Source organism: Monodon monoceros, unplaced genomic scaffold, assembly GCF_005190385.1.
Source record: "Monodon monoceros isolate NGI ecotype Baffin Bay Population unplaced genomic scaffold, NGI_Narwhal_1 Super_Scaffold_20, whole genome shotgun sequence".
Classification (NCBI taxonomy): domain Eukaryota; kingdom Metazoa; phylum Chordata; class Mammalia; order Artiodactyla; family Monodontidae; genus Monodon; species Monodon monoceros.
In genome coordinates, this window is record NW_021703777.1 from 45507638 (window position 1) to 45523051 (window position 15414).

At 43.9% G+C, this 15414-nt stretch overlaps 1 protein-coding gene and 1 non-coding gene across 2 annotated transcripts in view; one reads left to right on the forward strand and one right to left on the reverse strand.

The window, feature by feature from the left end:
- The window catches only part of SHROOM3 (shroom family member 3), a 249965-nt gene that overhangs the window by 204632 nt on the left and 29919 nt on the right, over window positions 1-15414 (reverse strand). The window lies entirely within an intron of this gene.
- LOC114903276 lies at window positions 13533-13660 on the forward strand. Its single transcript, XR_003795670.1, has one exon. It is a non-coding gene; the product is annotated as a small nucleolar RNA SNORA3/SNORA45 family (small nucleolar RNA).

Below are 15414 nucleotides of genomic sequence, written 5' to 3' on the forward strand. Positions count from 1 at the left end.
AGAAAGCTTTAGCAAAAATAAATAAATAAATAAAAAGTAAAAAAAATAAAAAAGAAAGAAAGCTTTAGCTTACCACAAGCAGAATGGTAGGGTGACAAGATACTATTATCTTGTCTCTGCAAAAGAATTCTCAGGGGTGGCTGAGCTAGAAGGACACCGGGTAACAAAACTCACACAAGCTCACCTCCTATACAAGATAATAATAGTATTCTATTAGTCACCGCTGTGAACTACCAACATTTTCAAGCTGCGTGACACTCCGAGGCCAGACTGATACATGAAAAGGAACTAGCCAAAGGGTTTCTTCACTCAGGAGCTCTGAACAATGATTTATTTACTTATCTTCTACCAGAGCCATATAGTGATTAAGCTCTGGAACCACACTGCTCGGGTTCAAATCCTGCCCCCAAGCTTGGAAGCTATGTGACCTTCAACAAGTTATTTGACCTCTCTGTGCCTGTCTCCCTGTCTGTGAGATAAGGTTAGTAATACCCTTCATAGGATGGTGGTGAGGACTAAGTTAATGCATGTAAAGTGTTCAGAATAATGCCATTCAGTAAATACCCAGTAATTGTTAGTTTCCCTCAGTACTTTATATTCTCTTCCGAAAATTAGGAAAACTAATATCTCTTTCACATACCTCATGGGTTATTTTAAAGGTTAGGATTAGAAAAGTTTTGTAAAACACTCTGAGACACAGAAGGTAAATTATTAGAGTGCCTCTACACCAATCAGGAAGTTGGCTCGATAATTTCCACCATCCCTAGAAGAAGGCTTCTAATTAGAAGCCAGACACTAGAACTGCTAAAAGCTGGAAACAAAACAGAAGAAGCAACCTCAGCAGAGAGGCAAAAGAAGGAAAAGAACATCTTTGGTCTACCTACTATCTGTCAGGAGCTTGACATGTGTAATATCGTTTAATTCTCACCAACACTTATGAGGTAGGTATTTTGTTGACAACAAAACTAAGACCCAGAAGATTAAATAAGCTGCCCAAGGTCACAGAGTTATAAATAGCAGAGCCAAAATCCAAACCCAGATCTGTCCAAAGCCAAAACCCACCACGCATTCGCCCACCCAACTATAAAACAAGCAGCACCCTAACCTTTCAAAAAAATAAAGCTGTCGTTGTGTTCGTGTAACTAAACAACAGAGAAGGCCAATGTGGTATCGGTGATCAAGGAAAGTTACCTACTGATCACTATAGCTCTCCACTTGACTAGTGAGCGACAGATTCTGGGGAAACTCCTTGAAAGGACCCCATCATACAGCAGCTGGAACACTGCAGCCCTCCTAAGAGGAAGCTCTGCCGTGCTTGGCTGCATCCACAGAGATGGCCAAATGAATAGATAAAGGTCCAGAAAAAGTATAAATATGTGTTGCGTGAATGAATAAATGAATGAAGGAAAAGTACAATTGTCCCTTAACACTTAAGGATATTTTGTCCTTCACAAATACCCAAATTCCAGTACAGTCTTTCTAACCCCACCACAGCCAACCCCAGATTTGTTTTTTGTTTTGTTTTGTTTTGTGTTTTGCGGTACGCGGGCCTCTCACCGCTGCGGCCTCTCCCGTTGCGGAGCACAGGCTCCGGACGCGCAGGCTCAGCGGCCGTGGCTCACGGGCCCAGCCGCTCCGCGGCACGTGGGATCTTCCCGGACCGGGGCACGAACCCGTGTCCCCTGCATCGGCAGGCGGACTCTCACCCACTGCGCCACCAGGGAAGCCCCAACCCCAGATTTGAACTGCCGGCCACGAGGTTCCCACCTGCTGTGATGCCTCCTTGTTGCCATTATCTGCAAACCCTCAGGTCCCTCCTCCTCTTTCCCTGAAGATCTTTAGCCCTGGCTCCCTGTCAGCCTCTCCCCAACATTACTCCTACCAGAACACACGGTGCCCATAACCTCAGACGATCCTCTGTCCTCCTTAACTCCCTCCTCCAAGCCATCGTGGCTACCGGCTTCCACGGTCACACCCTAGCTGTGTCATTACCTATATGCAAACCCTCCATAATCCCAACTTCAAGCACCCCACTCTCTGACCACCTCCTCCTATCTTTTTTTTTTTTGTAACAGCTTTATTGATATGTAATTCATATACTGTAAAATTCAGTCTTTTAGAGTGATCAATTCAATGTAGTGTATTCAAAGAGTTGTACAACCATTACCACAATCGACTTTAGAATATTTTAATCACCTCCCCCTCAAAAACACCAAACCTATTATCCTTCACCACCACCACCCCCAATTCCCCAATTCTCCCATTGATCCCAGTCTAGGCCACCACCAATCTACTTGGTGTCTCTATTTATTTGTGTATTTTGAATATTTCATATCATACAATACATGGTCTTTTGTGCCTAGCTCCTTTCACTTAGCATGTTTTCAGGGTTTATCCAAATTGTAGCAGAATGAAGTATCAGAACTTCATTCCTTTTTATTGCCAAATAATACTCTGTTTTATTTATCTATTCACCAGTTGATAGACATCTGGATAGACACTTTAGGGCTCTTATGAATAATGCTGCAATAAACATTTGTGTAAAACTTTTAATGTGATGTATGCATTCATTTCTCTTGGGTCTGTGCCTAGGAGTGGAATTGCTGGGTCATATGGTAACCTACGTTTAACATTTTGAGGAACTGCCAGACTGTTTTCCAAAGTCACTGCACTATTTTATAATCCCGTCAGCTGTGAATGAGGGTTCCAAATTTTCTACATCCTCCTCAACACTTATTGTTTGTCTCTGTTATTACAGACATCCTGGTGGGTATGAAATGATACCTTGTGTGGTTTCGATTTGCATTCCCTTTCCTCTCTTTTCAGTTCATTTGTTCTAATACTCTGACTCCAACAGTTTTTTTGATTCCATTCATTGTTCCTATGGCTCTTTCACTGTTTCTCACCCATTTCAAGGAAGTGCTCACTTCCTTCCTTATCCATCTTAATGTCCGTGGACTATCATTATAATCAGTTATTTTCATAAACTATCAACTTTTTTGCTCTTCTCTTTCTTCCTCATACTCACCTGGCAAAACCCCAGACTTGGTTGAATCAAGCTCCCCATCTATGCCACACTTTTATCTGCACAGTTGAAAGTAGCTGGTCTCAGTTTAAACCCACAACCTTCAACCTCAAGTCAGCCCTTAATGCTACCTGGCAATTCTAAATCCATTCACTGGACAATGCCCAAAGCCATACTTTCTTCCACTCCTCTGGTCAATTTCATAGCTTTGTCAGCTTCAACCCTTCACCACCATCCTGACACTGACTTTGCTTCCTATTTTGCCAAGAAAAGGGACGTAAACAGAAGACAATGCCTCAAACTCATACCACCACATGGACTTCTCTATTTACTTTATCATCTTTTCTGTTGCTAGGGCTGGACCAGCTATAGCGATGGTCCCTTTTGTGCCTAAGATCACCTCCTTTATCACCTACTCATAAGTTCTATTCCAACCACTGTCCCCTCTCAGGCGTTAACACATTTTCCCACTCTACTGGATTATTCTCATCACTCAAAAACATTCTATTATTTCTCCCGTGTTAAAAAAAAAAAGCAATCTTCCAATCCTACATCTTCCTCCAGCTATATTCCCTTTTCTCTTTATAGCCTGCATCTCATCTGAACTTCAGGCTCATATATTTTTTTAATAATTAATTTTTATTGGAGCATAGTTGCTTTACAATGTTGTGTTAGTTTCTGCTGTACAGCAAAGTGAATCAGCTATACGCATACATATATCTCCTCTTTTCTTGGATTTCCTTCCCTTTAGGGCACCACAGAGCACTGAGTAGAGTTCCCTGAGCTATACAGTAGGTTCTCATTAGTTATCTATTTTATACATAGTATCAATAGTGTATATAGGTCAATCCCAATCTCCCAGTTCATCCCACCACCACCCCTTTCCCCTCTTGGTATCCACACGTTTGTTCTCTACATCCGTGACTCTATTTCTGTTTTGCGGGCTCATATATTTAATTGCCCGCTGTTGGATATTTATTTGGCATCTCAAATTTCACAAAGGCTAAAATTAAACTCCTGGTGTCCCCCCTGAACCTCTTTATGGCAAATAGCATCACTATCTTCCAATTTCTCAGACCAAACACCTCAAGAAGTCTCTTTCACATTAGACACTGAATCTATCAGCAAAGCCTAAATTCCTACCTCAAAAATATGCTCACAATCTGACCACTTCTCACCACCTACACTGCTACTGACCTGCTCTGACCTGCCACCATCTCTCACCTGGATATTTAGTGGGATCCTAACTGGTGCTCCTGCTTCTGCCCTTGTGCCCCGTCTACTCATTCCACATCCCTACTCCATAATGTATTTTCTTTCTTCCTTTCTTTTTAATTTTTCCCAGCTTTATCGAGATATTACTGACATACAACATACGTAAGTTTAACGTGTACAATGCAGTGATTTAATATATGTCCCATAAGGTATTTTCAGCACAGCAGCCAGAGTGATCATTTTAAAATTAAGTCAAACATGTCACTCTACAGCGTAGCACCATCTAATGGCTTCCCAACCCACTTAGAGTAAAAGCTCAAGTCCTCTCAATGGCCTTCCAGGCCTTACACAATCCTACAACCTGCCCCTCTGTATCTCCTCGACCTTTCTTTTATCACTCTTCCTTGGGGTTACTCTACTTCAGCCACCCAGGTTTTGCTGAGATTCCCTGAACTGTCCAAGAACACATCTACTACATGGTCTTTGGGCTTGATTCAAAGTCTCGATGCAGAGACCAGGCAGCCACACGGTTTGCTCCCTCCCCTCCTTCAGGTCTCCTGCATTTTCCAGAAGTTTAGCAAAGCTTAAACTGATTCTGATTTTCCAAATCAGAAAATTGCTGGGGCAGGTTGGAATAAAAGAGAAAAGAAAAAGGATATTTAAACTTTGAGGTTCTCCTAAAGGCCAGGGTCTAGTTGCTTACTAGTTGGCTTAATCCTCAACCTACAGGACGAGGATGATTATATAACCATTTTACAGATGAGATAACAAAGGTACAGGGGAATTAAGTCATAACCCTAACAAACCTGTAGTAAACGGTAGAGCTTGGTATCCAATCAAAAATCGAACCTCAAAACCTGTCCTTGGCCCACGACCTCACAGATATCCAGCTTCCCATTTGGTTGAGAACGAGTTGGGAACGGATGCCCATTACAAAATTCAAATATTTGCAATAGTAAGAAAATCAATATGGCTTATTTTTACAAATTCTTCACCTTGACTCTACCCTAAAATGAAACTTCTTCTGTGTGCTCAACTGCAGGTTAATTAGAGTCCAGAGATTCCTGGCAATCTCTCAAGTAATCACCTGGGATCACTTTTGCATGATAAAAATTCCATCGAGTGGCCCACTGCACCCAGATGCTTGTCAGCAAATTTACTCCTTCCAGTTGCTAAGGAGGCATAAACAGAAGGTCCTGTCAGTGAAAGAAATGGAAGGAAAGTAATTTGTTAATGGCTTTACTCAACAGTGCCATTTCCAAAAGCCCATGCTGGGTGGCCCAAATATTTAGAGATCCACGCTCCATAGACCTTTAACGATGAGTTGTAAGCCTGGGCCTCGCACAGATGCCTAAGGAAGCTTGGGGTGTGTCCGGCTCCCCCTGTTACTATGCTGCTATAGCCCATCCCCACATTCATTATCTTTCAGTTCTCAGCTCGGCATTTCTTCCTCGCCCCGGCCTGTTCTTCTCCCCTGACCTCTGACTTACGTATTTGCTTTTCCCTGTTTGGAATCCTTGCTCAAACTGACTTCAATCACTCAAAAACTGTGCTGTGAGGATGGAGGTGAATGCGGGGGGAGCAGCGACAACCAAGAGACTTACACGGAATTGTTTGTGCCGTGCCTCCTGGTCAACCTCTCCCTCCTGATTTAATGGCGATGGGTTATTCATTAAATGACCATGACCCATCATGGAGAGGCCGGTTTCTATTGTAGGCCAGTTTTCTATAAACAGTAAATCAGCTCAATAAAGTAGCCGATTTAAAATGTCTTTTCCATTCTGGTTATCTCCGACAGTTGAAGTTTGAGAATTAAATGGTGGTCAGGATATTATGGAGTATAGTCCCCTGAGTTTTATTAATTGCCATCAGTAGGGACTTCCCTGGCGGTCCAGTGGTTAGGACTCTGTGCTTCCACTGCAGGGGACACGGGTGCAATCCCTGCTTGGGGAACTAAGATCCTGCATGCCCCGAGGTGCGGCCAAAAAAAAAAAAAAATTGCCATCAATATAACGATAACTTCCAGTTGGAAACGTTTCCCAGGTACTAATTCATCTAAAGTTAATCAATTTAATGCAAATAACAATCTTGAGAGGTCAGTTAGTATTGCACCCATTTTACAAAGGAGGAATGTGAAATAATTTGCTCCAAAGTCCAGTATTAAATATGGGGGATTCAGACTCAGTTTAACTCCAAATCCATTAGGCAACACACTTTCTGATGGCTGGCAACATCCAATGAAAATATTAATTTCTTTCTACATGTACCGGTCCATATATATATATACAGGGAGAGAGAGAAAGAGAGAGAGAGAGAGAGAAGAGAAGAGAGAGAGAGAGAGAAACTGCTCTGTCCTGGGCTCAGAACATACAAAAACATTTGATTTTCACTCTCCTGTGATCTAGTTGAAAATGAAAGGTCTATAAAAAGAAAGATAACTAGCATTGCAAGGTGGGTAGTATAGCCAAGTGTCAAACATGAATTAGAGGGCTTCCCTGGTGGCACAGTGGTTAAGAATCCACCTGCCAATGCAGGGAATACGGATTCCAGCCCCGGTCCGGGAAGATCCCACATGCTGTGGAGAAACTAAGCCCGTGTGCCACAACTACTGAGCCTGCACTCTAGAGCCCGCAAGCCACAACTACCGAGCCCATGTGCCGCAACTACTGAAGCCCGCGCACCTAGAGCCTGTGCTCCGCAACAAGAGAAGCCACCTCAATGAGAAACCCACTCATCTCAACGAAGAGCGGCCCCCGCTAGCCACAGCTAGAGAAAGCCCGCGTGCAGCAATGAAGACCCAACACAGCCAATAAATAAATAAATAAAATTAAAAACAAACAAACAAACATGAATTAGAAACAGGCAATGCAGTGTGTGTGTTCAGACCAGAGAGAAATCACTGAGGCCAGGCAGGACCAGGATGGTCTTTTGTGGGGAGAGGGTATTGACCTGTACCTGGAAACCTCCTAGGCCACTTGCTATAGGGTTCTTGAATTATATAAAACTTGGGCCAGAGAGTAAATCTTTTCCATGGTCCCCAGGGAGGAAACTGAAACAAGGACAATGGAGTATGTGTCATATTAAGGGCCAATTTTTCCTTTTAGAAACAGGCTGATGGGTCATGGACTGTGTGTGCATGGCACAGACTTCAAAACAACTGTCTTAATGTGTAGACATTATTTGTTGTTTATCTGAAATTCAAATTTAGCTCCATGTCCAGTATATTTGCTTCCTAAATCTGGCAGCCCTATTCTCACCACCACATCCTGTTCAGGGCTGCCTTCCTTGAATGTTTTCATTGACTCTGCAAAGAAGAACCTTTGGAAAGGGGAAGGAGATGGTTCAACTTTGCAGGCCAGGACCTTGATTTGGTCATTGCAGTCAGAGGTGAGTTCAGGGGAGAAAACCTCACATGAATCAAATTCATAAAAGACTGACACATATATCAGGCTTGTGATGTTCCAAGCCACCAAGCTTTTGCCCAGTGCCTGGAATGCCCTTCTTCCTATCCCTCACCATTTGCTTAGTAAACTCATTCATCCATTATTTATTTAGTCCATTCATTCGTTGAGTCAGCCAATATCGGTTTAGCACCTACAGTGTGCCAGGTACTGTACTGGAAGCTGAACACGTACACTTCCCTCACTGTTCAAGCAAAAATAATCGTGGTGATAGCTAATACTTTTTAGGACTTGCCATGGGTTAGGCACTGGACTAAATGCTTTATATCTATTAAGACGTTTAATCTTCACATAGCACTATGGTGTATTTATTATTATTACTCACGTTTAACCAATAAGGACATAGAGACATAATGAGGTTTAAAAAAACCCCATTTGTTTCCAGTCCAATAGCTAATAAATTGTTAGAGGCAGGATTTGAATCTAGCAGTTTCCGGAACCTGTATAATGTCTTAACACTATACGAAACTACTTTCTCTTTAAAAACCTCCTCTCTTGACTTTCCCTTCCTACAAGTTAGTCATGTCTCCCTCCAGGCTCATGTACCACTGTGAACTTAGTAAATGTCATTAATAAATCTGTTTCACTGCCTCATAGATTCTTAGCTTATATGTCCGTCTCCACAATAAGACTGTAAGCTCCTCCAGGGCAGGAATGACACCTTATTCATTTTTGTGTGCTGAGCGCCTAGCACAGTTTGTGGCATAAAATAAGTGTTCAATACATGTTGCTGGATGGATTTCTTGCCAGTTGTGGGAAGCTAGAATGGTTCACGTATCAGTTAGAGTCAATCTAGGAAAATGGAAATCACTCTAAGTATTTAAAACAGAGGGAACGAAACACAGGGAATTGGTTGTGTAGGTAACGGATGAGCTCCCCAGGCACGGCGGGAAGCCACTACACCTACACACCCAGTCCCAGGGGGCAGGGGTCTGCCCGGTGGAACCAAGGCAGGCAGGATCTAATGGAAAAGACAAAACGCTGTCACAGACACTGTCTCAGATCAAGAGACAGGAGAAATACCCTGACTCTGCCTTCCTCCAACCATCCAATCCAAGTATCCATCTCCCATTGGCTACACCATGCCAGAAGCCAGCTGACTGGGAAGACTGAGAAGTGAAGCCTGCGGGGGTCAGCCAGGACTGGCTTTAGGGCACGAAGACCCAGGACAATGGGCAGAGCACCCATCAGAGATTGCACTTCTCTTGTGACCATCATGAGAAACTATGGGCTAACAATGCTGACCATCCCGGCAGGGATGTTCCCTGCCGGGTAACAGTGACAAGTTGCCCTTGGGTGTCCCATTGTTGTCTAGGCTCCATGAGGAAACCACTCTTCTACCAACTTACTGTCTCTCCAGGTAAGTCTAAATTCATTTGGCTTGGCCTACATCTTTTTTTACGTTTCAACCAACAATGACAACAATAAACAGTTACTGAGCGTCTGCTTTGCGTCAGAAGTTTTGCTAGGTCCCAGGGAGATAGAGGCTCCGATAGTGAGACACCCCATATGGCAAGGGATCCTCAGCCAAGGGGAAAGAGACAACTAAAAAGACAATTCTTCTGCCACGTGGTACGTGCTGTGATCACAGTAAGCACAGATATTTGAACTTGGGAGCTCCAATGAGGGTCATGCCTTACCCCCAACAGCTTGGAAATGCAAGAAATAGATTAGTTCATGAGCGTTTAATCTATAAAATCAATGCACAATGGGTCAGAGTAGACAAGCAAAGACAAATGAAGGAGATGGAATAACCTCTAAGGCACCACCCAGCTGTGAAATCCTGGGACTCTGTGCTCTACGCTCACACCAGAAGATTATCTTATGGTGCACCTACTGCATACCACACACTGGGCCAGGTCTTCCTATGCATAATCTCCTTTACTGGATCCCCAGGTCTCTGCATTTCGCTCCATGGATTGAACCTTATAAATAATAATTTTACAGGTAGGTAATGAGGCAAGATTTTCTTCATTTTCCCCAGGGTCATAGAGCTAAATAGTTGCAGAGTAGGCATTAGAAAAGCAGTCTCCAGATTCCCATCTCTGCTGTAAGACACTAACTACCCGGACCCAGGAGTGTGGTCTGCAGTTGCAAAAATAAAGCTTGGCTAAAGTAAGACTCGCTTAACTGCCACTTAACTGACAGCTTCCCAGATTGTGTGCAAACTGCTTTTAAAACAATTAAGTGCGTATATTTGGTTATTATTTTTTCCATACAAGCAGCCAATTGGGTCAAGAAGAGAGGTGGTGGTTTTATATGCTTATCACTTTGTTTTTTAAATACAAAACCTGTGCAGGGTGTGTTACTTTTAAACATCCTGCCCCAGTTGTGAGCTCACTCTTGGCTTTTCCACAACAGTGTTCTTTAAGGTGATGCCCAGAGACTCTTCGCCTCTGTCTTTTGCCCACAGTCACCTATCTGCTGAGCTACTGGAGAAACCAGCCTCTTGGAGCCAGTGGGAGCAGCCTGAACACAGGCTTTAGAGTCATGGGAACAAGGCTTTCTGACTCCAGTGACATCTGCTTTGGGTTTCTCTGGGAAATCACTAAACCTCCCTTAGGTTTTTAAAGTGTCCATTTCAAGTTAACTATACTTCTGCCTTTTATAGATAGACTTGCCACCTCTCTGACCCGAATAATACCCCTGCAGTCAGCACAGAATAGTGAAGTATATTATTATAAGTTGTCCATAAGTAAAACAAAACAAAACGATAGCTCATCAAGACCTGCTATATGAGGAGAGATAAAGCCTGGCTCTAATTCTTCCTGTGTATTAAAAATCAACTGCAGCAGACTCTCATATTTGAGGAAATTATTTTATTCCCAGTGGAACAGGAGGTTGAAGTGTTTATACTTTCCAGCTACTTACTGTAAAAGAAGGAAGCCTTCAAGAGCAAGTTGACAGAGAGAGTGGGGGTTGGTTCCAATGGCCATCAACATTGACCTTCCTGGAAAGGAATTATTTCTTTGATGGCCTTGCTCATGGCTTTCAGGGTAGACATTTTTCAAATGCTGGCTAAATGGGATGGCTGGGCAAGGACTGTGTGGATAGGGCAATGCTGTCATTTGTTAACCACTTACTAAGTGCTCTACTGAACACATTGCGGGAGGATCTGCATTTAATCCTTAAACCAACCCCATGAGGATAAAACAGTTATGATTGATAGATGTGGAAGCTCAGATTATGGCGGTGTTTCCAATCTTCTTCCCATCACAGCACCTCCTTGAGGGCTGAGAGGACCAGTCTCTTGGCTCACGTGTACACCTCTCATGGTGCACTGGAGGGAGAGCCCGAGTTTGGACAGGGTTAAGTATCTTGCCTGAGGTAAGAACGAGGCTGAGCTGAGTTTAATTTTGTTTTCTTAACCTTATTTTATTTTTCTTAATACAGCAGGTTCTTATTAGTTATCTATTTTATACGTATTAGTGCATATATGTCAATCCCAACCTCCCAATCCATCACACCACCACCACCCTGAGCTGAGTTTTAAACCCAAGGCTGTGACTATAAAAACTGGGCCCCTAATCAGTACCCCGTACTAGAGTGTACCATCAAATTGTATGGATGGCACTGTAAAATTCTCACAAACATCCAAAGGATGGATTATACTTGTCTTCATCTTAAGAGTGAATACAGCTGAGTCCGTCTATGATGCTGGTGTTGGGACATTGGGCAAACCCTCACTTTATTGGGTTATCCTATTAGATTATATTTTCAATGTTCAGTGCTTTTAGGGTTACCATTTACTAATGTTTTAATGGAAATCTCATTGGCTACCTTGCAGAAAGATTCCACTGTATGGTCACTCTGAGTGGGAGGGTATTGGAGGTGGAAGCAAAGCCAAGCAAACAGCACAGCCTCCACTACACTAAAAAGATGGGGAAATCACTCCTTCAGGCTAATTTAATGTACCCCAGGGTCATCTGGGAAAGTAAGTACATTCCCTGGCAAGTTTTCCTTTTTATACATCTGAGTCCACTGAGAAGCTGGTAGGAGGATATTCCTCCAAAGACCAGCTAGTCAGTATCTAGCCTCCCGCGTGTGACCATCCCGTCCACAGGACACAGATGCGAAATGTGAGCAGGGCTTCTCATCTGAGTGTTACTTGTTAGTCTGGTCCTCCCTGCTCTGTGTTCAGTTGACTAGAAGCTTGTATGGGTGTGAACGTTAAAGATCTCATGTGCTTTGTCCCTCTACCTGGAGACAAAATCTTTCCCTGGGTTTTCTTCCTCCAAGTTATATTTTTCATCTCGTGAGTGTTTATTGCTTACTCACCTAGAACGTTAGATTCAATGTCAACAGAAAAAAGAGGAAAAGCAACTAAATATGTTAAGGATAACAGGACTATACACAAGATTTAATCCCAAGGAAACTCCTCCCATCTCAGTGGTATTTACTCTCAGTGAAGCACTGAAGGAAGCAAGAGGTGTGTACCTATTAACAAGACCATGAAGGATGGAGAGTCAAGCTGTGGCTGTGAGCTGCCCATCACAGCAGCTGACCTAGGCCTTGTTCAAGGAGCCTAGAACTTGGCCGTGCCTCTCCATGAAGCCGATTCCCCAGCAGAAAAAGGGACATGGACACAAAGTTGCAACACCCCACACTAAAAGTATTTAGTCAGACTTTACCCAATGTTGACCCAACAACTCCTTAACCCGTGCCTTAGAAAACCGGCCCATTACTGGCAGCAGAAACAGTTCTTGTTTACTACTGAATGCCTTCCGGTTTGTCTTGAAAGCAGGGGCTTTTTCAGACAAGGCCATTGTTTTCAGTGTTGAAAATGAGAATCTCTGAAGAAAAAAGTGGATATCCGATCTCTATATATCACTACTCACCTCAAGAGAATCGGACCAGGAGCCCCACCCAGCAAAGGGGAAATTGTGCCAAATGTGTTTCCAAGGACAAAATCAGTAGGAAAGAAAACTGAGTATACCATTCTGTTCAGTTTGTGAGAAAGTTCCATTACATTGTTAAAGCTGAGAAGATGGTTCCAAATCACATGACTATAGTCAATGCCCAGACCTAGAGCAAAACTACTAAACAGTAGGGTTTACACCATAACCAAGAGATTTAAAAGAATGAAAATTATGTAAATATGCCCCTCCCTCCAAACTTGACAGAGAGGTGATTTAAAAAAAATAAAACAAAGAAACTTTGCTTTTGCTGGGCTGAAAGAAAAACAAGAAAAAGAACAAGAGAGTAAATCACTGGTCAGGATGGCTGATGGAAAGTCCAACCCCAGGGGTAGGAGGGAGAGAAACCCTCCAAAGGGTTTGAGGATCTGGGAGTAGGAAGACTTGTGCCTCCATACCAATGGAGAGTCCTGCAAGGAAACATTCTCACAGAGAGCCCTGTGGCGACATGCAGGGCCATCCCAGAATAGCAATGGCCACAGGGCAAGTCCAGCCAGAGGGACCCTCTGAGATGGACGGCCACCTCCCACATTGCTTTCATCAGCAGAGCAGCTCAGAAGAGCAGCAAACATCTTCCCATGGCTTCCCTCCTCCCCTTCTCCCTGAGATGGGGCAAGAGTTTGGCTGAGAAAAAGGCAATGGACTGAGAACAGCCTTATAGTGGATAGACCTGGAAGCCACAGGTAGACTACAGACATCAGCAGTGGGTGGCAGTGAGGACAGATGCCCAAAGCCAAAGCCAGCTCAGAAGAGGCTCTTCCCAAGAAGGACCTCTCAGTTGCTCATCCCCTAAATGTTAAGGTCATGCATAAGAGTGACAGGAACCAAGATCATTCATAGGGAGAAAATTAAAAAAAAAAAAAAGTGGGAAGAGAAGAAAAATCTTGACGAAGAATTTACTCAAGGACTGGGTTTCCTGTGTCTAGAGTCACATCCTGACGGCTCTCGCCATGGTGTGCTGGAGCCTCGGAGAGCGTCTGCTGGTCTTGGTTCACTGGCGAGGGCAATCAGTGCCCCCAGTAGTGCCCAGATCAGAAACGCCCTTGCTGGCTCCTGGATGGAGTGGGCTGTCAGGCACCTTTCCTCAAACACCTCAGGAGGTTGGTACCTGCCATGGTGTATTAAGGACCCTATTCTCTTTCTTCTACGGCTACTACAAAGTTCTGGGGAAGGAAACAGTCCCAAAGCAGACTGCCACGGCAAGGGGCAAATTCTCCAGCAGAAGAGCTGAGAAGATTAAGGGTACGTATGGGGGCTTGAAGTCATGTGGAGGGAGGTTTGTTTAAATGCTAACCTGTGGCACTTCCCTGGTGGCGCAGTGGTTGGGAGTCTGCCTGCCAACGCAGGGGACACGGGTTCGAGCCCTGGTCCGGGAAGATTCCACATGCCGCGGAGCAACTAAGCCCGTGCACCACAACTACTTAGCTTGCGCTATAGAGCCCACGAGCCACAACTACTGAGCCTGCGCTCTAGAGCCTGTGAGCCACAACTACTGAGCCCACGTGCTACAACTACTGAAGCCCGCGCGCCTAGAGCCCGTGCTCCACAACAAGAGAAGCCACCGCAATGAGAAGCCCTCACATTGCAACAAAGAGTAGCCCCCGCTCGCCACACCTAGAGAAAGCCTGCGCGCAGCAACGAAGACCCAACACAGCCAAAAGTAAATAAATTTTTTTTAAAAAGCTAACCTGTGTTTTATTTTTTTTAAAAAAGGCTAGGATTTAAACCAGAAGTAATTGAATTTATCTTGAACTAGAAAAATTTAGTTTTCTATTACCAAGTAGAAATTAGGGCTCGTGAGTTGATTTGATTCAATTATAGAGAATAAAATTACTCCTCAGGTCATTGACATTTGTGTTAGTAAAAACTCACTCTCTCAATATATTTTAATGTCAATTCAGTTACTGTTTCAATTTTATCTCAAATTTCAGAATGAGAGGCTTGATGCCCTCTTAAAGGAGTTTTCACCCTCAGTGCAGGAATCAGAGGGACCTTTTTAGAAGGTGTAGTGGTGGGCATTGCAGTTGTCACCCCAGGATCCACGCCATCCTTCCCTCACTGTGAAGCAGCCGTGGTGATTGCATCTCCGGGTGAGCCCACCTCCACACTGCAGGGACCGGTTCGGGAAAGCCAAGCCTCAGCCAGCTGGTACATGACTTCTCCCAGGTCAGAGGGGCTGGTTATAGGCGACCAGCCAGCCCTGAGGACTGGCCTCCTCTCTCTGGAGATGGACACTGAAACATGGAGCCCGTCTCAGTTTGAAATTGTCACCACAGATGGTAAAGAAAAGATATCTGACAAGTTACTAAATCAAACTGACTCTGAGACCACTGTTTCTGACCTTTCTAGTGCTGAGTCAATTTATCTCTTTTATTGTTTAACCCAGTCTGAGTTGGGCTTTGTGTTACGTGCAACCGAAAAACCCTGCAATGTTGCAGTTGGAGAGGGGACTTTCTCAGCTCTTAAATCTAAATCTGAACGTATGAGTAAGGCAGGGCCTCACAATAGTTACCTCAGACTTTAATGCCTTTTCTTCTAGAAGAGTATTCAGTGAGAAAAAACAACAAAGGAATAAAAGCAAATTCTATGAAGTGAAAACCCCAGGGTATCCCTTGTTTTCCATACCTATCTTCCCTCCAACCTGTGGCATAATTCTCCCAGTGACCTCTGCGCAATGGATCTATCTTGCTTTCCCTTCCTCCCTCTTCTTTTCTTCCTTAAAGACAGGAGGGGAGAAAGAGAGAGAAAGAAGGCAGGTCAGCAGGCAGTCAGGCACCAGCTTCCTGCTTCTGATCGG